Below are 25,183 nucleotides of genomic sequence, written 5' to 3'. Positions count from 1 at the left end.
GGGGACAGAGTATTGCTTTTAGATGGCTCACTCCACATACATTCCCTATCAACGTCTTTGCCTTTGTGGATGATGTCATCCACCTAGAAGTGTGCCTCTGGGAGTACTGTATACCAGTAATCTCGATAGCGCATTCTGTAACTGCGTAATGCTGTAGTGTAATAAGGTAGTTCGATGCATGTTCAATGCCCAGCCTTGGCAAGTGTGTGTGTATTTCCAGCTGTCTGGGGTCAGAGTAATGCTTTTAGATGTCTCAGTCCACATACATTCCCTATCGGCGTCTTTGCCTTTGCAGATGATGTCATCCACCTAGAAGTATGCCACTGGGAGTGCTGTGTACCAGTAATCTCAATAGCGCGTTCTGTAATTGCGTAATGCTGTAGTGTAATAAGGTAGTTAGGTGTATGTTCGTCTCTCAGCCCTGCCAAGTGTGTGTGTGTGTGTGTGTGTGTGTGTGTGTGTGTGTGTGTGTGTGTGTGTGTGTGTGTGTGTGTTTCCAGCTGCCTGGGGACAGAGTAATGCTTTTAGATGGCTCACGCCACATACATTCCCTATCGGCGTCTTTGCCTTTGCGGATGATGTCATCCACCTAGAAGTATGCTTCTGTGAGTGCTGTTTTCCAGTAATCTCAATAGCGCATTCTGTAATTGCGTAATGCTGTAGTGTGATAAGGTAGTTAGGTGTATGTTCGACTACCAGCCCTGCCAAGTGTGTGTCTGTGTGTGTTTCCAGCTACCTGGGGACAGAGTAATGCTTTTAGATGGCTCACTCCCCATATATTCCCTATCAGCGTCTTTGCCTTTGCGGATGATGTCATCCAGCTAGATGTAAGCCTGTGGAAGTGCGGTGATGCTGGAACTCGGTAGCGCATTCTGTCACTGCATAATGCTGTAGTTTGGTAGGCTAAAAAGGTAGGTGCTCTATTCCAAGGCATGGCAGGTGTGTGTGTTTGGCAGTTATACCGTATGTATTGGTATCTGTGGGTGGATAGCTGCGGGATGTGTTCAGTGTGTTTTGTTGCTGACCTATATAGTGTCCACAGCCCACATATTCTGCCAAGACACTGGTTTGTCAACACATACATTCACCAATAGGTCTGGTGAGTAACTGTCAGCAGCCCTACTCTTACTCTTGATATGGTCAGACCGATGTGACGCAACATAACACGTGCCTTGATAGTAACAACACTACATGATGCAATTAGCACATGTAGTTTCCTTTTCATTCATGTCTAATGGCTGTCATGTGGTCCGCTGTTGTGATATAAATGCCATATCTACATATGTGTGTACATGTATATGTGTGTATGTATATATATATATATATATATATATATATATATATATATATATATATATATATATATATATATGTCCATGTATATATGTATACAAATAATGTATATGATATAAGTAGATGTAGAGGTGGACATAGATGTGAACATATATGTCTGGGGACATCAGCACTATTGAATGTTTGCGTCGGATGATCTGTACGTGATAACCTGGGATCTATGTGTATCTGCCATGGCGTGGAGGTAATGCACATCATCTGTAATGTGCAGGGCCATGGGTTGTAGTCATGTAGACACTGGTTATTTTGTTGCTGGGAAGACCATGGGACATCGAATATGGTGATAGTAAGGCACCTGTTGCCAGTTGTGTACGGATCTGAGCGACACTGAGCAGTGGTTATTAATTTGGAGGTTCAGTATGGGTCATATAACTATTCATTAGAAGACTATACTATGCAGATGAGGTTGACTATAGTGCATCACATTTATCACCAGGGTGTGCTGCTGGTCCCTGCAGTGTATGTGTGTAGTCAGCCGGGTGCAGGTCTTGAATATAGTTGACAGCATGAGAGGGGGGTCAGGCATACTGTACATTCATTGCAGAACTGTGTCTCGGGAGTGCTCCTGCCTTAGCACACCTAAGCTAGGGGTGTGTCTATACCTGGCTGGTGACATTGGGAGGGAAGACAGCAGTGGTGGGGTAGTCAGGGTGTACAGGCTGCACAAACAGGTGTTCATCAGCACAATCAGCAGATGACATGGCCAGCCTGCACATGAACAGTACGGTAATGCAAGCAAGCAGCATACACACAGGTTTCGTCTGCACTCTTCACCCCCGTGTATACCTACTGGGAGATTTCATGATATAGTCCAACCAAATGAGATGAACTGCAGCAGGCAACATATACCAACATGTGCCGGAGGCTGGGGCAGTGAGGATGTGTATGCTGCTGAACAACCATTACTGCAGTGACATAAGACTTTATAGACCAAGGGTGACTTACCAGGGGCAGGACCCAGTCACGGCAGAAATATTGAAGTGGTCCATTATAAGGAGTGCCTTGCCTGCATGCATCAGAGATGATGTCAAGCATTGAGTCACATGACCCCATGTTTTGCTTGCCTGTTCCCGTTCTGGTGGTGAATGTTATTGGAAACTGTGCAAGACAGGCAGTACAGGAGCAGCAAGAGCCTTACATGTTATCTGTACTCTCAGGGCTGCTAGGTGCAGGTCATCTGTGCCAAAGCATCGTGTTTTGTTGACCAAGTCATTCAAAGGGGACAGATACTGGATGCCTGTGGAATGACAGCAGAAGCATAGGCAACTGTTGAAGTGAAACAGTCTTTGAACAGTGTTATCTAGTCTGGATGAATGAAGAATGCTCCCCAGGGCTTGGCCGATACCTTCTGGGCTACAAGACCGGAGAGCTATTGCATGTCCCTGCACATGTAGTCTGGGAAGTTACATCTCAGGGCAGTCACACTAACATGGAGAATGACAGTCAAATTGTACCTGGTGAGGTGTGGCATGGGTGCATAGGTTATGTTGCAGAACCAGTTACCCGACAGCTAGATGTAAGCGACTATCACCTTGTGTAGCCTGCTGAGTGGGACATCAGTGTGACCGCCTACAGAGTCACCTATGACTGGTGTGTTGGGTATGTTATAACACCCTATTGGCTGTATTTGATGGGCACACATGAGTCTGTGGGCTATAAGTAATTGTTGTTGTGTTTGGTGATGGGGGCTGCCTCTGGTGCCTACACAGAGTATGGAGAGGTTCTGCAAATGTCATACTCATACTATGTGTGGCCTGTGGTGGTGGAGATCTTGTGAGACTATGTGATGAGTGGGGTGTGTTGCAAATGTTACACGTCCCCACATTAAAGTCTGGTTCAGTCTGGGTTGGTGAGAGCATTACCCCCAGCATGGCTACATATATGCATCTCCCACAGGCTGTAGTGTCGTATGTTGGGAGGTGAGCATTGACTGTGTACATGAGACAATTGCTCTATTACCACATATTCGCCATATTCATCATATAGACAGGCAATAGCACTGGTACGTGACAGTTGGACATGCCTGTATATTCAACCATGTCTCACAAGATATGTGAGTTACGTGTGCACAACAGCTGTTGTACTGTAAGCAAGCTGGAAATGTAAGGACAAACAATGTACTTGTAAAAAATGAGTTGGAATGGGTGCTATAGTAATTAGTAGCTCATGAAGTGCTCACAAGTTCTGAACAAGTGCTGAGCATGCATATGCAATACAGATAGGGTGTTGGATAATATCAACCCACTGCAACCCACAAGTGGAGATGACAGTCATAATTGGAGGCACTGCACTATTACCCTGCTGAGAATGGTCTGCAAGTCTATGAACCTTTATCAACGTAGATGTTAGCAGTACAGAAGTAGATGACAGTACGGATGATTTCACACTGCATAGCATACCTGTGACAGGTCATAGGACATCATCACCCATACCATGTTCCAGCTACACTGAGTATACTAGATGTACCTTTGTATGTCACAGGAATGTTCTACCAGTGGCCTGTTGACAGAATCAACACTACAAAAGGTGTCAGAGTGACATGTGCATATCACACCAGTGGCAGTTACAGTAAAACAGGGTTAATGTTTTGTACTCCCCCCTCATTGTAAACCCATACCACACAGACAAATGGGAGGCATCTGTGTATGTAGGGATGTGAATGGCCATGACCTAGGAGCAATAGCTGTCTCAGTGTTGCAGACAACATACAGAATGGGCTTTGTGGGTGAGGTGTGTGACATATGTGCACAATCTGACAGCTGATAATAGCATTGTCACCGCTAGGTGAGTAACCCTATACCCATTAACTACCACCTAGGCAGTGGTCAACATTATGGACACTGTGTAAGGGATGGTGCTGTGCAGTTCAGCTCCCTGAGTTGGTGACGTCTCCAGGCCTATTAGCTAGTCATATGAGGCACCCATGTCATGACAGGGTGCCATCCATGAGCATGGAGATCATTGGACAGGCATACTCAGCACTCGGGTGACCAATATCGGATCACATATCACCTTTAAGGGGTATTGGTCATGCTTGGATGGGCGATACCAGCCTTCACGATCCTCACCTCCACTATGCAGCATGCTGGCTACCTTGCATAAAGACATGTGCTACACTGTGAAGATGGACATGCTACACGTACACATCCTGATCTGAAAGACATACGTCATGGACAGCCACTGTCCTACTACAAGGATCGTCACATGCTGGACAGATCCCTGTGCCATACATGTTACATACTCCTGCCATACCATGCAATCCTTTCCATCAAAGCTGCACATGTCATCTCTGTCATACATGGTGTGTTGACCGCATGGTAGATGTATTATTATCTGTCTGGATCAGTAATGTGGCACTGATGCACATTGCGGTGGCAAAATGGCTGTCAGATACAGCTAGGAAACCTTGCCCGTATATACTATAGTTGATAACCATCCCTGCAAATGACGTCTGGCTAGCCATTGCTCCATGTCTATCACATGTGTAATACAGGTGATCCATGGCAGGATGTTGAACTTCTGTACAGTGCCATGTAGATGTATATGGCAAAACACATGCATGTAAAGGTTCTGTGTGTATGTGTGCATTGTCACTGCTCATGTCCATTAAGGCAGTGTATGTGTTGATATGTGACATATACACAGCATCAAGGTCAACAGCATCACTGTGGACACATCCAGGCATGTGCTGATAGGTAAGAACACCAGTACAGGCAAACAGACATGCCCACATCAAGACAGCATTCACATGGAGTATGAACAATGTAATGAGGTGACCAACATATATGGTGATGACATCCAATGCATAACGGGTGTTACATGTGTGTGACACAAACATGTCAGTCTTGTCAGTGTCATGATGATTTGCAAAGATAACTGTGCAGATGTACTAGATTTAATTCAAATATATGTGCAGCTGTATCTCTGTACATCTCTGGGATACTGTGACCTATCACCATCATTATGTCTTCCAGATAATGCCTCATTCATGCCTGCCAGCGTACAGCCACCATGATGGATGATGTCCTCATCCTGTACCTCCATGAGAACTATGAGGTGTTGTTCAGCCATGTGCCACAGCATGCCCAGCAGTGTGACGACCTGTGGCAGGACCTTCGCAGGAGGGTTAATGATGTGGGTGGCCATAACCGCACCTACCAAAAGGTGCGTAGACACCTCACGGACTTGATACAACATGCGAAACAGCGTGCCACTGCAATCACCAGGGAACAAGGTGGAACAGGTGGTGGGCCACCAACCCAGCCCCCACTCACACCCACCGAGGAGCTACTGGCCAACCCAGGGACACCCTCAGAACAGCATCCACAAACACTAGCTGCCATTGTAGAGGTGGGTGTCTCCCAACCAATGAGCCTGGAGTTGCCTGGTAAGTCACTACTGCACATATGACTATTATATCCCTTTTAGCTGCATGTGTCACTGTACAATATGTAATGTAACATCATATGCAAGGTATGTTTACACACATGTCGCATACTACAGTATGCTACCCTGTGTATGCACACATGTGTATACTATATGCTATTGTACAGGCGAATGTGTTAACATGCACAGTGCACCCTGTGGCTATCATACAGTCATGGATAATGTTCAAACTGCTGTGTCACTCCTATACAGGTACCTCTGGCGTGCTGCACAGACATCAGTCCGTTTAAGGTGAGACTGTCATCAGTATCAGGCATGTTAATGCATATATCTATTCGCCATGTGGCCAGTTAACACATGTACACATGTTGTATGGTCCAGTCACGATATACAGGTCGCATCTCCCATCATTCACACTGACTACCCATATGCAATATATACAAACGTAATGAAACAACGACATGAAACCACAGTATCTGTCATTGCTACATGTGTGGACAGCTGTGCATAAAACGGTGGAGGTGTTGTTCAATGTAAGCATATGTACTATATATTGGAACAACAAATGTATGGTACGCAAACAGTACCACACAGTGAGCTGGGATATGGGCAGCCCATAGGAGTCACCATTGTATTATATGCCCCTGCAATGGGTGCACACATTGTGATGTGCCATCTGACATGCCCCAGACATGTAGTGTTCTGGCGGCAATATTGTCACACTATCCCATAATACATACCACACATACCAAACATACAACCCGTTGTCTGCATAGCCCTGTGGACGGTGACATATCTGACATCTATGGGTGTATGTCATATGGGACTACACAGACATGTGAGATAGACGGCCATCACAAACATTTGGCCAGCACATGTTCACACATGGCCATGGAGGATGGCCAGAGACATGTAGCCACACAGTAGATGTGATGTGTATACACCCTGTTGCACATTGTCCACACATGGTCCAACTATAACCTTAGTTGACTGATTATACAGTTGATGTGGTACACTGGACATCCTAAAAGCCTGTGCACAGCTAGTGAAGGTGTCACATAAGTTGACCATATAAGATGTGTTGAACATCACGACTGTGTCATAGCATGACAGTAGTCACCTGTACAGCTTCCACAGAGATTGACACCACATCAGGCCACAGATACCGTACATTTCCCTTGCTGCTGTAAGAAATCCCCGTCAGCCATGCACCTCGTGTGTGTGGTACATCAATGTCATGTGGGACATGGTGTATTGACAAGTCTGCCATGTGTGGACATGGTTACCAGGCAGCTAAGACTCTGTAGTAGTTGTGCATGGGGTGTCATCCGTAGGTCTTACAGTGACCTGTCACATGACACAGCATGGTCTGGTGTGTATACACCTCAGCAAAGTGGGTCACAATCCACAGTTATGTCATGTATATGCACGCAGTTATGGCTTTGTAATGTGTGCATATTACACACTGTATAGCAATATAGATGCCTCATGATGCCATGCAAAGGCACAGTGTCTGTACTTCACACTGTATAGCAATGTAGATGCCTCACACTACCCTTCCATGCTCATGCACATTTGCTAAACGTGCATTCTATGTGTAGGGCATACAGACAATACTGCAATGTGATACACATTACAACGCTGTACATGTATCAGGACACTATTGTGTCAGACATGTATGCATGTCAATGCACACATCAGCAGATTACATGACAAGGTCACTTCAGCCATGTGTACTGTTAACCTGTGCTGGTCCACATGGTGTATCACAGGGATGCATGCTTACTACCATGTTTGTGTGAACTGCATGGCTACTGATATGACACCTTCTTGCTGTTGTGTGCAACCCAGGGAAGTATGCTAACTACCACTATTAATGTCTGAGCTGCATGCCGTCTGCTGTATCACATGCATGCTGCATGCCATCTGTCAAATCACATGCATGGTGTGTCTGTGTGTGTGTGTGTCTGTGTGTGTGTCTGTGTGTGAGTGTCTGTGTGTGTGTGTGTGTGTGTGTGTGTGTACTCTGTGTGTGTGTGTCTATTGTAATGTAAAGTCTTTCTTTGCATTCACAGGTGATGTAGGTGCGTTACCCTCCTGCTGTCTGATGTTAGTTTCTACACAGATACCAGCAGTGATGAACATATGCATGATGTACAGGCAGGGTTGTCAGGGGCTGAATCCGAGCCAATGGTTGCCATCCAAGCTATGTCCCTCTCCTCCAAGCACACAGTTCTCATGCCAACACATACCCCATCACCAGTGGCCATAGAGGAAGGACTGTCAGCGTCTGTTAGCTTGGAACTGGAACATGTGGTGGCTACAGAAGGTGTGTCTCCACACCATGGTGTCAGTGTAATGACTGCAGATGTGCCACACAGGCATGTGGCCAGTGCTGCTCGTAGGAGGACCTCTGGCAGACATGCACCTGCAGGACAAAGCGCAGCAGCTGGTGTCACCAGATGCATGTTCCAGACTGTAATGGCGGCACAGACACATGCTGAGCAGCAGAACAGAGAAGGGCAGAGGCTTCAGAGGGCTGCTATCCGTACTCTAAATGACAACATTCAGGCATTGGCAAATGCTCAACAGCAGATTGCTGATGTTCTGGACAGGTGATTGGGTGACATAGTTGGAATCCTTGACCGTGGCATGGCAATCCGTGAGCGTGACCTCTCTGTGCTGGAACATCTGGTAGGAGTGAGGCATAGGCCACGTGGACGTAGGCCAGCTACACCACCTAGTGCAGGTCAACGTGAAAGAGCCACCTCACATGCCTGCTCCCATAGTGCCGGTAGCAGTAGCAGTGCAGCTGGTGCTGCACTGTCCACACCAGGACACAGCAGGCCATGTGGTCATGGCCCTGGACATTCTCAGCGGGGACAGGGTTCCAGTGGACATGTGTCATCGGACAGTAGCCAATCTGTACCTATGTCTGGTAGTGCTCGTGCATGCCCTGGCAGGCACAGGTCACATGGCCATGGCTAGACACAGTGAGCTGTACATCCTGGTCTGTACAATCTGGAGCTGTCAATAATACCCCTGTGTAGGCCTGGCAAAAGGCAGAACTGTGTGCACTCATACACACACAGCAAAAACATTTGTAGGGCACTGCAACTCCCACATGCATAATGACCACACATGTCCAATCAGATCACCGGCCCTTACTCACACACATGATGTCATCCACTAGTGCAGCCTATGCCCCTGGCAAACATTATCACCCTGTGCATATGATGATGCCTGTGTCGCATCCCTGTCATCCACACCATCGGTGCAGGGACATGCTCAAATGGTCTGATGCACAGGGTGAACAGAATAGTGAGAGAAGTGTATATTACATTAGTTGTGTACTGTTGACACGCACCAGACATACCATGTAGTACAGGTTTATAATGCATTGTTATATGTTCACAGTATGTGTCTTGGTAATAACAGTAACATCATGTTGGTAATGATGCCCTGGTTCCCTCCTTATGGTCTACTTGCATGTGCCAACAAGTAGCAGTGTTTGCAATTTCCCATGTGTAAATGTGGAGTACTCACAGGCATGTATGGCAATACCAGCATGATATATGTAGCCTCAACCTGACTGTTAGAAAGGCTACCATAACACAGATGTCCACACATCTACTGATCCAGAAGTTTGTGGGCTATTTAATAGGCTACAGTGGCTAGAGACGTGACATCCATACCAGGTCACATCACAGGTATGTTGACATTGTGCGGGGGGTTTACAAAGTGGTCTGGCTGATGATAACTTTAGAGGCCACTTGATAGCATGAAGCCTCACTGTGTAGCAGTAATACCCTGTCTCATTACAGGATGAGAACACACACAGACATACACAGAAACACACAGCAACATGCCCACACTTACGGGGTCAACAACACTATAACGCACACTCGATAGTGTTGAGGTGAGGACCCCTGCCTATGTGGTAATAACCATCACAGTACTGTGCACCCACATGACGTGACACAGAGAATGAACATGTACAGATAGCCAGTAAGGCTGAGACCGACGGCATCAACAGGGTAGTTGACTGCATCACCATGAGGGGTTAGGGATTCTGTTTGTTCTGTATGGTAGCATACACCCTCACTCCATGCACCAGACAGCCATACATACATACACACACTGTGGAGTCCACAAATTTCATTCACATACAGATAGCTGACATGTGTGTGATACACACACCACCCCTACCTATGTCATGCTTTCCACACTGCAGTATGTACAAATCTCTACAACAGTGTACAGGGTTGTGTAACAATTGGGATGTATTCCCCACCATATGTGGCAAATATTGTCACACAAGCAAACATACATGGCAGTACTGTGAATGATACACCTGATATATGATGATATGTCTGACAGACATGCAGCAGTATTGGCCGCATTATGTGTACCAACGCTACCTTCGGCAATTGTGCTGCTATATGCACACAGGAGGATATAAGTGTTACAGGTGTCAAGTGACTTACAGTCAGTAACACCCTGACCGCTGTGTAGGTTTTATGTCTTCACCGTCAAGTAACAGTAACATAGCGTACTGTTTGCACATGTAATGGTAGGATGGCTTGTGACAAACCTGTGAGCCATCCTCTGCAAACATCTATCTGCAAAGGTGGATCACCACTTTATGTACACACATCCATCCATACCTGATGTACATCCTACCGTACTGTCAGAACTTCACCATATACAGGTGTCAATGATGGGGCTGCATTGCAACTGCATGTTGTAGTTAGGCACAGATGAATTACATACATCAGCTACTGCACATGCATGGTAGCTGCATGCACACCACTACATGTACATGTGTGTTGGTCCTACATGCCTGTCATCTAGCCATGTTTGTATGCATTGCAATTGGTGGACATTTGTGATGACATACATAACACATGGACTGTTGTATGATATGATGGGTGTCATGGGTAACTAGTACAGAGGGAATGTTTCCTCAGTCAACATTGCTACCTCATGTACTGTTAACATTCAACAGCCATGGACCTACCTTCCATGTGCATGCGTGTGATTTCTGTAGCCACTTGTCTGCATGGAGGACAGCAAAAGCTATGCTATGTACATATGTATTGTGTGTGTGTGTGTGTGTGTGTGTGGTCCATGCACATATCCACTGCGATGACATGTATGTCATATCCAAACATGTGTGTTCTTTGGTGTAGAGCAACAGTCATCTGTCACAGCTGTGTAAGACCCAGGGCCCCTGTTATGTGTAGAGCTGATCTGGTTATGTACAGTGGTATCATTGCATTGCATAACACATGATGGAACCCTATCAGTACATGTGTAGTCTGCACAGTTGCTGTATACCTATGTACAGTCCACTGGTCATGAGTCACACGGTGTTGTGGTAATGTATGGATGTGTGTTGCTGGTCCAAGGACATGGTGATGTCTGAGGGCTACATAGTAGTATGCAACGTTTACCTCTGTGATCTGCACCTGAGACATCTGTGATGGCTCTTGAGTGTGCACTGGTCAGTACATGTGAGTGGCCTTCATGTACGTGGTGACAGTAACACCATACTGTGCCCTTCCATGTTTAGAATCCATGTGCATGCAAGACAGCCCTTTGCTACTGCTGAGTGTGTGAGCATGCCCAGTACGCCGTTGTGTAGATGGACACACAGTACATTCCAAACTGTGCCCTTGCATGTTTAGAATCTGTGTGCATGCAAGACAGCCCTTTGCAAATGCTTAGTGCATGAGCATGCCCAGTACACCGTTGTGTAGATGGACACACAGTACATTCCAAACTGTGCCCTTCCATGTTTAGAATCCGTGTGCATGCAAGAAAGCCCTTCACTTCTACTAAGTGTGTGAGCATGCCCAGTACGCCGTTGTGTAGATGGACACACAGGACATTCCAAACGGACATGTGATACTAAGTGTGTGAGCATGCCCAGTGACACCTTGTGCCGGTGATGTGCCTCTGTGTATGGACATGGCCATTGACATCCTGTATAGCGATGGTGGTCATCCAGGTAACAGATGTCCATACCCCACGTCAGGATGGATTCCTACATTGAACACACTGGTTGACTATCTTGAAGGGTGTACTGTCTGTGGCGCATCTCATATCTATGTAGTGTTGTAATAGTGCTCCGTAGATAGGCAGCTGTCCCACTCACACCACTGCCGTGTGTTTGTCTACGTCTACCTTGGGACAGTAATATGCTTTTAGACTGCTCACTCTCTATACATTCCCTATTGCATCTTTGCCTTTGCAGATGATGTCATTCACCTAGAAGTATGCCTCTGGGAGTGCTGTGTTCCAGTAATCTTGGTAGCGCATTCTGTAACTGTGTAATGCTGTAGTGTGATAAGGTGGTTAGGTGTATGTTCGACTCCCCGCCCTGCCAAGTGTGTGTGTGTGTGTGTGTGTGTGTGTGTGTGTGTGTGTGTGTGTGTGTGTGTGTGTTTCCAGCTGCCTGGGGACAGAGTAATGCTTTTAGATGGCTCACTCCACATACATTCCCTATTGGCATCTTTGCCTTTGTGGATGATGTCATCCACCTAGAAGTATGCCTCTGGGAGTGCTGTGTACCAATAATCTCGATAGCGCATTCTGTAATTGCGTAAAGCTGTAGTGTGATAAGGTAGATAGGTGTATGTTCGACTCCCAGCCCTGCCAAATGTGTGTGTGTGTGTGTGTGTGTGTGTGTGTGTGTGTGTGTGTGTGTGTGTGTGTGTGTGTGTGTGTGTGTGTGTGTGTGTTTCTAGCTGCCTGGGGGATAGAGTAATGCTTTTAGATGGCTCACTCCACATACATTCCCTATCAGCGTCTTTGCCTTTGTGGATGATGTCATCCACCTAGAAGAATGCCTCTGGAAGTGCTGTGCTCCAGTAATCTCGATAGCGCGTTCTGTAACTGCGTAATGCTGTAGTGTAATAAGGTAGTTAGGTGTATGTTCGACTCCCAGCCCTGCCATGTGTGTGTGTGTGTGTGTGTGTGTGTGTGTGTGTGTGTGTTTCCAGCTGCCTAGGGACAGAGTAATGCTTTTAGATGGCTCACTCCACATACATTCCCTATCGACTTATTTGCCTTTGCGGATGATGTCATCCACCTAGAAGTGTTCCTCTGGGAGTGCTGTGTACCAGTAATCTCGATAGTGCATTCTGTAACTGCGTAATGCTGTAGTGTAATAAGGTAGTTAGGTGTATGCTCGACTCCCAGCCCTGCCAAAGTGTGTGTGTGCATGTGTGTGTGTGTGTGTGTGTGTGTGTGTGTGTGTGTGTGTGTGTTTCCAGCTGTCTGGGGTCAGAGTAATGCTTTTAGATGTCTCAGTCCACATACATTCCCTATCGGCATATTTGCCTTTGTGGATGATGTCATCCACCTAGAAGTATGCCACTGGGAGTGCTGTGTACCAGCAATCTCGATAGTGTATTCTGTAATTGCGTAATGCTGTAGTGTGATGAGGTAGTTAGGTGTATGTTCGACTCCCAGCCCTGCCAAGTGTGTGCGTGTGTGTTTCCAGCTGCCTGGGGACAGAGTAATGCTTTTAGACGGCTCACTCCCCATACATTCCCTATCAGCGTCTTTGCCTTTGCGGATGATGTCATCCACCTAGATGTATGCCTGTGGGAGGGCAGTGATGCTGGAACTCAGTAGCGCATTCTGTTACTGCATAATGCTGTAGTTTGGTAGGCTAGACAGGTAGGTGCTCGATTCCAAGGCATGGCAGCTGTGTATGTTTGGTACTTTTACCGTATGTGTTGGTATCTGTGGGTGGCTAGCTGCGGGATGTGTTCAGTGTATTTTGTTGCTGACCTATATAGTGTCCACAGCCCACATATTCTGCCAAGACACTGGGTTGTCAACACATACATTCACCAATAGGTCTGGTGAGTAACTGTCAGCAGCCCTACTCTTACTCTTGATACGGTCTGACTGATGTGACGCAACATAACACACGTGCCTTGATAGTAACAACACTACATGATGCAGGTGGCACATGTAGTTTCCTTTTCATTCCTGTCTAATGGCTGCATGTAGTCCGCTGTTGTGATGTAAATGCCATATCTACATATGTGTGTACATGTATATGTGTGTATGTATATATATATATATATATATATATATATATATATGTATACAAATAATGTATATGATATATGTAGATGTAGAGGTGGACATAGATGTGAACATATATGTCTGGGGACATCAGCACTATTGAATGTTTGTGTCGGATGATCTGTACGTGATAACCTGGGATCTATGTATATCTGCCATGGCGTGGTGGTAATGCACATTGTCTATAGTGTGCAGGGCCATGGGTTGTAGTTATGTAGACACCGGTTATTTTGTTGCTGGGAAGACCGTGGGACATCAAATATGGTGATAGTAAGGCACCTGTTGCCAGTTGTGCACAGATCTGAGCGACACTGAGCAGTGGTTATTAATTTGGAGGTTCGGTATGGGTCATATAACTATTCATTAGAAGACTATAATATGCAGATGAGGTTGACTATAGTGTATCACATTTATTACCAGGGTGTGCAGCTGGTCCCTGGAGTGTATGTGTGTAGTCAGCCGGGTGCAGGTCTCGAATATAGTTGACAGCATGAGAGGGGGTTCAGGCTGTGTCTCGGGAGTGCTCCTGCCTTAGCACACTTAAGCTAGGGTTGTGTCTATACCTGGCTGGTGACATTGGGAGGGATGACAGCAGTGGTGGGGTAGTCAGGGTGTACAGGCTGCACAAACAGGTGTTGATCAGCACAATCAGCAGATGACATGGCCAGCCCGCACATGAACAGTACAGTAATGCGAGCAAGCAGCATACACACAGGTTTTGTCTGCACTCTACACCACCGGTGTATACCTACGGGGACATTTCATGATACAGTCCAACCAAATGAGATGGGCTGCAGCAGGCTACATATACCAACATGTGCAGGAGGCTTTGGCAGGGAGGATGTGTATGCTGCCGAACAACCCTTACTTGGGTGACATAAGACTTTATAGACCGAGGGTGACTTACCTGGGGCTACATGGGCTGCGGATGGTGGAGCACTATGGGGTGGACAGAGACCTCCTACAGCAGCTTGTTGACCTGTGCCTGCCACACCTGACACATCAAACAGGCTGAGGGAAACACATCACAGTGGATACCATGATATGTGTTGGCCTAGGTGTACTAGCCACAGGTACCTCACACAGCACAACTGGGGATATCATGGGTATCTCACAGGAATCTGCATCCAGAGTATTGCACCAGTTCACAGACGCCATGTCAACACATGCTAGTGAGCATGTACATGTCCTCAACACACATGATTAGTAGACCAGCAATATGCATCTGTTCAACCACATGGGTGACTACCCTGGGGTACTGGGTGCTATAGCCTGCACACACATACACATCATAGCACCACCTGGTGGGTGGGGTAGGGCCTACAGTCACTGCAGGGGCATACCCTCCAACAGCTAGGCCATATGCGATGGCCAGGGCATGAGATTGAATGTGTGTGCTGTCTGGCCTGGAAGCTATGATGTGTCTGATATATGGCTTCTGACACAGCTGTAGCACACCAATGCCAATATGGACATCCCCTACAGTCTCCTAGTGGGGGATTCTGGGTAAACACTGGTGTCGTGGCTGATGACACCCATCAGCAATGCACACACACCTGAAGACTCACACCATACTGAGGCGGATGCACAGGCAAGATATATACTTGTGCATGTGTTTGGGATGCTCACTTCACAGTTCTGGTATCCGGACACATCCGTTGGAGCTCTGCAGTATTCACAAGCTACATGCATACAAGTTGTTATGGTATTTGCTATGCTACACAATCTTATCCTGCAGTAACAGTTGCAGCAGGAACAGCATGAGGCAGGGCCACACAGACCAACACCACTGCCAAGGCCTGTACAAGCACAGTGTGACTTGGTGAAGGACCTACCTGAGCAGGGCACAGTTGGCAAAAGCCCGTGCACAGTATGACCTGCCCTTGGCAAAGAGGCAACCCAAGGCATATGCACTGACACAGTAGGTACCCATGGATTTCCCCTCTCTGTGCACAGTACAATGGATGCCAAACATGACACTACCTGTGCTCGGCCATGTATAGGAGGTGCACTGTGTGCATCCGACATAGGCAGCACTCCAGCACTGTCCTCAAGTCCGGAACACACCCAGGGTATGTCTATTGACCTAACAAGTAGCAGTTGTATTAGAATGTGTAGTTACCCATTGCTATGGTATGTATGTGAGCATACAAGTGGCTGTGGTGGCCAAATGTTAGGGCAGCAGACAGTACACATCCATAGTGGTACCATGACCTCTGTAGCACATACGGGGGTCACAATGGTAGCCTGTAGTACACATGGTGTCCTAACTCACTGCAGATTATGGGCTGACCATCATGTGTGTCCGTACAGCCCACACACGTTCCATGCAGCTGGACAGATGTGGACCAATACAGACAAATGATATACGATGGCCTATGGATATGCCCAATGAATGACCCCAACCCCCTAAGACACACACAGACTACAGCAGGCCCGGCAGTTTGATGTAGGTTGTGTAAGCTAGGACGTCCAACACCACTGTGCTGGTAATTAAAGCTGGGAACTGACGTACCCTGGTATCCCTCCAACCAGCAATTTAGGTAGGTCCACACACAGACATGGAGTACCCAGCATACCAGTACAGTAACGTCAGATGTGTACAACTGTTGGCTGTGCCCCCCGTCAAACCTACACATGTGAGAGTCATGTGTGCCACGCACAGTGCTGTGTAGGACTGTGGTTGTGGTTGGATGTCCCCCCATGCTATGCAGACATGTAGCAACTGTCAATGCCACATGACCATTAGCTACTCTGCAGACACAGCATGACACCTGTCTGTGTAGAACGGAGGGGTCAGCAACACAGTACTAACTAACTGGACATGTGACACATGCAATACAGTTGACCATACTTGGCATGCTCACACACATGACGGTATGATGGTAATGTCGGTCGACAACATGCGTAACAGTCATACTGGGCATGATCACACACTGAAACACAGGATGGCCAGGCACCAGGCATGCATACACCAGTAGTCCGGACATATCTGCCAGTACATTGCTATACTGTTGGATGTCTGCGCTGTATGGTGTGTGTGTGGTCTATTGTTAATTCACATGAGCTATGTGTGCAGGGTACTGCTACAATCACGTGTATAGGGTGGTTCTTTGCTTGCGGACTGGCCGACGCCTTTGGACACAGACTGGGTAAGGCACATTCCAGCAGGTGGGAGCAGTTGTGCGTGGGTTTGCACAGTGTTAAGCACTGCGGACCTCTGGTCACAGCACCTTATACACGTTTAGACTCCACATTTCTTTGACAATGCACTACTGGCATACTGGTAGACAAACACGCTTACAGCTGTTCACTCACCGACATTTCCGCTTATATTTTTCACTCACACTGGGTGTGTGCAATCCCTTGTGATGCGTATTACATCAGACTACATGACTACAGTATCGGGTATGTGTAACCATTTTGCGACGGCAGGCATTCGACTGTATGGACTCGGCGGCCTGTCCAGTGACGTAATCATATTATATGCGTGTTCCTCATATGATCTGCTCCCATCTGCCTGATACATGGGAACCAATACTCTGCAATGCTGACATGTGACTTGAGTTTGTTAACACAGCTGTCTGCTGAGTCATGCTAACGCATACCTACTGCACGTTGTCCACCTTTCAGATTGCACGACAGGAGACTGTAGGACTGACACCTTTCCCACTTTGCATGGGACAGTCCCTCATTACACATATCTCATGTGACAATACCAGAACTCTCCACCAATCGGGGACAAATTTCTACAGAATCAGGGACAAGTCAAGAAAAAATCAGGGACACTTTTACAAAAGTAGTGCTATTAACTTGAAACATTGACAGAATCAGAGCATATGACTTAATACACATATTCTGAAGTAACAGTTGTTTATAACTCTTACTTTTTGTCATTAGTCAGTAAGTGTAATTCACCACCTTTCCTTCAACAGCCACTAATTTTAGGAGGGATTAAGAGGGACAGAGTTAAACTTTCAGTCAAACTCAGGGACATACCTGACATTCAGGGACAGTTGAGTGGTATGGACAATACTCTAGCCATTGCAACTGTCCTGATTAGGGGACCTTCTCATGTTGTAGGTGTCTGTACTGGTTGCTTGTTACAGGTCTTGTATACCTGACACGTCAATATGTCATATGTAGTAGCATAAGCAACTTTACTGCTGCTAGACTATGCTTTGGTTTGTTCCGATACGTATATTTCTGTACTATACATGGCTGTAGGTATGTTCTGCCCTGGTACGTCTGACATTTCTACAGAGCAGGTTCCACTTTGGCCATTCAGAATGGTGGTGGCCTATAGACCCTATATGTAGAGCTATCACATGTGTCAAGGCAACACATACCCCCAGCCAGTAGTAAACGGATGACTTCCATGGTTTGCATATGTTAAGGTTATTCATGTAGCATTATATGTGATAATACTGTTTCCTATTACATGTAGCTGTTACTGATACAACAATTTATGTCTGACACCACTACACACACTTTATAGCCTCCATTCCCGAACTCACAGGCCATGTGCCATAACTGTCATTTTGCAGGACACAACTGCCCAGATGGGTGTGTCCCTCGCAGGCATATGGGTGTTGAACCTCTTCTATTATGCTATCATCTACCTATGGTGGTCAGCAAATTATGCACTTTCCGTCAGTAGCAGAACTCACATACCAATGGGTGTGAATGAACACTGTATCAGGAACAATGCATAACACCCTGTGGGACACATTTAGATGACTGGTTCTATTAACCAGACACATTCACAGTCACAGAGCATATGTATTCCTTCACGTTTGTTGAGGTAAATACTGTTTATGACTCATACATGTTGGACAATTCATACATGTTGTCATCTGTCATTACCTGTATTCCACCACCTGTTCACCTAATATCACTAGTTCTGGAAGTGTTTAGTTGGACTTTGTTACATTCTGATACATAACTATGGACGCCCATGCTAATCAGGTACACGGCACTGATTTGGTCTCTATGTATTCCCCCGATGGTTTGCAGACTATCCGTTAGATGTGCTCTTCAGGTTTGGGAGGTGTAGGCGTATGCTATGCCCACATAGGAATATTAATGACTTCCACTGGGCGGGCCTACTACATCTCTGCCAACCAGCACCTGCACACTTAAGCCCATTAATGCATACCCATGGTCCACCTACCTGGAACCCATCTACAGCAGTCAGGACAAATACTTACTGAAGCGCAGCTGGGGTATGAGCACACCCCTACACATTGCCCATTCTCCCCATCTCGGGACACATGTCGTACATTTTGTCAACCCATGTATTATCACACTTGCACAACCTACTGTTCCATGTACACTTACATTCTGCTCATATTAATGTCAGCAGATTCACATGTACCCTGAATTTTTGGGGTCCTGCAAGGGACACCGTTATCCATGTTTAAAGTGTAGACCTTGCAGAACTCTCCCACTGGTACTTTCCTACCGGTGTTTTGGACAGCGGCAGTGTATTGATCTGTATTGCCTGTCTGTATGTCTGTCCGGCCTAGCTGGGTGATGTGGGGGGTACAACGTTTATTTATTGGACCTCCCAGTCACATATGCCCGGGCTGTGAATATGTTACCCCTAATTGCTGTGAAGTAACCTATTTATGTACATGTGTATATCTACACTGACATATATATTTTGTTTTGTGTGTATGTGTATATATCACTACCTGTTGTTTGTGTATATATATATATATATCTATCTATATATATCCATAGTATATCCTTGTGTGTGTATATATATATATCCGTATGAATATATATGTGTATGTAAATTAATATAGATATATGTATATATACATTTTTATCTATATATACATCTGTGTGTCCGTTAACCTATACATTTCCCGGACATGGACACTTACACATGCGTATTGGGTTTTCTCTCTGCTTCAACAGCATGCTATTGCCTTAGTCATTATGACACCGACACTTCACTCTGGTGAACTTGTGCTCAGTATATTGCACGTTATACAGTGGACAGATGTCGCATGTTTTTCATGTCTGGGTTGCCGCTGCTAACTGGGATGTGATACAGTGTCATTCGACCTATTACTTGTATGCGCAGCCTATTATTCCGGCTACTGTGTTTGTTTCTGTGCACATTCATATGGTTACTGTTGATAGGATGTGTGTTTGTGTTACTGTGACTGTACGTCAACATATTGTTGTCTTCATGTAGTTGTGTCTTTCTGCTTTTCCTGGTTTGGGGTTGTCACAGCAGAACTCCATTCCGCTCATGGGTGGCATATAGGTTTTACGTGCCGGGCTGCCAGCCCTGATGCACAACATCTGACAACAATACACCCATTCACGCATGTCTCCACGCAAACAACGCTCTATCTGGGAATCGCACCTATGTACTAGCTGACCTCCACGAGCTGCTCCATTGCACCCGGCACAACATACCCTAGCACTCCTGTGTCCATAATCGCATATCCATAGTTTCTCCTGCACACCCGTGTTGAGTTTCCCTGCATAACAGCCATTATACACCTGATATCGCAGCCATGACACACCTTTACACATTGCCCTATCATGAGCGTTGGGACCCTACACATATTTTGTACCACCTCGTGTATTCACAGGCTCACCATCCATTCATATTTGCACATACGTGCCTTTCCTGGTGTTATGGATTACGAACGATTTGCAGGTTACAAGTGTAGGTGGTCGCAACATGTACTACATTCTGTCTGTTTACAATGTTGACGTAGCACTTCACTGATGTTATGGCCACTGGTATAACCCTGCCTCTGGTGTGAAGAACGGTGCTCTACTCACACTTGTGCAGCTTTGTGTGACATACGCTGCAAGCACTTTATAATTCCTTACTTGCTCTGGATTCCCTTCACAACCCTTATGTTTGCTTTTGTCTTTTGGCGTTCCTTATATATATATATATATATATATATATATATATATATATATGTATATATATGTATATATATATATATATATATATATATATATATATATATATATATGTGTGTGTGTGTGTGTGTGTATATATATATATATATATATATATATATATATATATATATATATATATATATTTATATATATAGATAAATATGTAGATATATAATTGCATATTTCTGTTATGTCTGTGGATATTTATCTATACACACATCTATCTATATATATAAAAGTTACAGCTGTACAAGACAACATACATTTATTATGCTAATAGCTGCGTACACCCACGCAGGCGCACTTGCATCTACTTATTCTGAGTTACATATGTTTACAGGCACTTCTTTGGGATTACTTGTGCCTTATTCCTTATGAAAGTACCACATTGATGGAATCCAGTTAATGGACCCATGCGAACGCGGTCACCTTTACATGTATAAATGTTGGCTTTACAGCACAGAAGCATTCATTACACAATTAATATGTGCTATAGTCGTACTTGAACCGGGAATGCCTTTACATTGGGCGGATGCTGTAACCACTACACTATTGTTATTCTGGCTCATTTATATGTATACCCATGGTTCATAGCTACTCTGACATATGCCTCACCACTTCCCTTACACAGCAGGCATCCATTCTCCTGCTGGGAAAACCGCAGTACTACAATTAGGACATTCCCTGTTTCCTACTGCTCTGGACCCATGCTGCATGTCTACTCACTCCAAGGATATTCAGAACTCCTACGTTTATAGTCCTCACACATACGCGTGTTTGATTGTCAGGGTGTTCATGTGCTGGTCCGTGTTTAGGCTCGGCTGACTGGTGACTAGAACTGCCCTGGTGCTGTTCAAAGATCAGATGTAGCACATGGATAGAGTTAGTCCAGATTTTAACAGTCTACCTGTGTTTACAGATGCTGGTGTTTGGGCACCTCTTACCACATTATTGGGTTGGTGCTACATAATTTAGGGCAGGGAAGGGTTCTACTACATAATGCAGGTTGGGGGGGTGGTTTCCATGTGTTTCCCTTTCCATTTGACTATTTCATTCATTTATAAATACAATGAATATTATTCTGGACATCTGTTATAAATTCACTACAGGTATGCAATAGTCCTGTCAACAGATGTGACAGTTGGTTGGTGTACTTATGTGTACGGACCTCAGTGATACTCGAGGATTCATTTCTACAGTGACAGGGACAAGGCTATGACAACTTATGGACAATCGCAGACACTTCTACCATATTAGTACTATTAACTTGGAACGTGTTGACAGATTCGCAATACTACTAATTTTCTGCAGTTAAATGCGTCTATTACTTTTCATTGTTGTAAGTAGTCATTCTCATTCAACACCTTTCCCCCAAAGGTCACTGGCTTTGTGAGTGGTTAAGAGGCTGGCCAGTTATTGTGCGAATGCTCTGACCATTGGTAGTTTTGACGTTGTCATATGTACAGGTTGGGATGTATTCTGGGGACTAGGGTTGCCACCTTTTCAAATGGCCAAGATGGGACATTTTCAGAACACACATCAGATTTTACAAGCCGACACATACCCACGGTTAGTACAAAGGATAGAAATTTACTTATTTGCCTACATAAAAGCCTATTGTTGTAGCGGTTTAGTTGCTTATTCTGTTTCTTGTAACATTTAGGTATTTTAGATACTGAAATAATTATTTTCTGCAACTATCACATAACATATGGGACATAATTATGTCCTACAATCCCAGGACATTTGCTATTTGTAATGTATTTTGTCAGGACACTACTGTCCAAAGAGGGACTGTCCCTCGCAAAGCAGGACAGATGGTAACCCTACTGCGGACACCAGATTGTTTGGGCCAACACATAGCCACGGTCAGTGCAGGTTTTGAACATTCATTTGTTTCCTAGCTGTGAGCCTTATACCTTTGGCACTTTTGTTGTTTATTCTGTCCTGGCGTGACCGCTTTAGGCAACTGTTACATGCAGTATATTACATAGTTATTTCCTACAATCACAGGACATTTGGCATTGTATCATTGTTGGTCAGGTCACACCTACACACACATTAATTGTCCCTCACACAGTGGATCAGGGGGTATCCTATTTACGTCAGTGCCTTCATCACCCTTATACCATGTGCCACTATGCGAATGTGTGCAATATATTCTCTCGCTTATTCGTGTCGGGACACGTGTGTCACGGGCAGGTGTTTGATCCTGGCTAGTAGGTTCTGCATGACCATCTAGGGCTGGACAGTCTCGTGCACCACTACTGCACATTCCAACTTGTGTCCAGATATCTATAGGACTGGACTTCATGTCTTCATACCCATTCTAATGTTTACACAGGTTACTTATCCCATGTGGGATATCCCAAAAATTGAACAAGACCAAAACAAGACAAATACCGACCATTCTTCTGGCGTTATGAAAATGTGCTGGGGGTTTTACATGCAAGGGATACATAGTTTGCAATCCTGAAACTGCCTAGGGTGACACTACCTTCTACATATGCGTAGTGGTCACTATGTGTAGATATGGCTGCAGCAAACCAGTAGGCCAAGTATGGCTGGATTTGGTGGACATTCAGGTATGGGAGCTGGTTGTGTTCTGTGGAGGGGATGCTGGGTAGTCCATTATGCATCCAAGTGTGTTGCATTTGATATGGCCAGTTCCATTAGGACCAATCTGTGGGTATGTGCCAGTGACATGTCTATACATTTGTATCGCACATTTTAATATTCATATGTTTGTGGAATTGTGTTCTACAGTATGGCCTGTCTGGTTGTATTGCAGATGTGTATACATGTTTTTGTGTTTCTTTCTGCTTCACCCGCTGCTCCCTCATACACCTCTGGTTCACCTATTCTGCATATGACACAGTGTCGCCTTGGAGGAATATACCATTACCCCCCCCCCACACACACATATTCCTGACACTCCATTCATCACTGCTTTGGTTGATGGCCCATGACACGGTCAAGGTAACACATTGCATACCCTACATATGTCAGGTACCTGTATGGTTGTGTGGACTACCCTTGATCACTATAAGTGACACCCTTGATCACTATAAGTAAAAAACTAAGAGCTCTCATAAAATCATCCAAAGCAAATTTCGAGAGAAAAATAGCTAAAGACTCAAAAGACAATCATAAGGCCTTCTTTAGCTATGTTAGAAACCTGGGAGGAAACTCCCAGATATGCTCAGAGCTAGTTCAAAATGATGTGAAGATTACTGATCCTACAGACATTGCCAACATACTGGCTGACAGGTTCAGTGCAAACTTCTCCCCTCCCCAAAGGAGAGATATCTATACCAAACGATTGCAGCCCCCAAACATCTCCAGCCCAAGTGAGAACTGCTCTCTCCAAAGCAAAAACACAGCATCCATGGGACCTGATGGTGTCCCCGGCTGTGTGCTCCATGAACTCAATGAGGAATTAAACCCACAGCTAGGACAGCTGTTTAATCAAAGTCTTACCTCTGGATACATTCCAGGAGTGGCGCACTGCAACTGTGGTACCACTTCACAAAGGCGGTGCCTCCACCGACCCTGGAAATTACCGCCCATTAGCTTGACAAGCCTTATCTGCAAAGCCATGGAGAGGATCATAATGGACCTCATAAATAAAGACATAGGAATTTGCAGACTTTGGATCCAACCCAGTTTGGCTTTGTCAAAGGCAGATCATGCCTTTTAAACTTGGTTGACTTTTTCGAAACAGTCACCAAAGCCATTGATGAGGGAAAGGCAGTCCATACAGCCTACCTCGATCTGGCTAAGGCCTTCGATACAATACCCCATTCGGGTATCATTGAAAAACTCATCAGCTTAAATGTCAACCCATATATCACAAGATGGGTTGCAAACTGGCTGAGTGACAGAACCCACAGGGTCAGAGCTGCTGGCGCCATGTCAGACTCAAAGCCTGTCACAAGTGGTGTCCCACAGGGCTCAGTCCTGGGCCCACTCTTGTTTGGCATCTACTTTTCTGAAGTACAAGCAAACACAGGAGGGTTATGGCTGACAAAGTTTGCAGATGACTGCAAACTGGGCGCCATAGTAGAAAACACATCTGACACAGATATCCTTCAGAAGGGTCTCACAGAAATGGATAACTGGTGCCAGAGCCACGGCCTAAAGTTAAATGCCAAAAATGCATAGTCATACCCTTCGGGAAAAACAAGGTTACCCCTAGCTACCAAATAGGTGGCAATCCACTGAGCACAGAAGAAGTTATCAGGGACCTGGGGACCCAGGTTGATAGTAGTCTGTCATTCGACACCCATGTAGCTAAAGTAGTTAGGAAGACCTTCTACATTGCCCACCTTATCATGAAGGGATTCTCATCTAGATCAAGGGAGGTCATAGTCTCCCCTTACTCATCACTCATCAG

This window comes from Protopterus annectens, chromosome 4.part0 (assembly GCF_019279795.1).
Source record: "Protopterus annectens isolate FY-2018-M chromosome 4.part0, PAN1.0, whole genome shotgun sequence".
Lineage (NCBI taxonomy): Eukaryota > Metazoa > Chordata > Ceratodontiformes > Protopteridae > Protopterus > Protopterus annectens.
Note: the sequence above shows the minus strand (reverse complement) of the source record.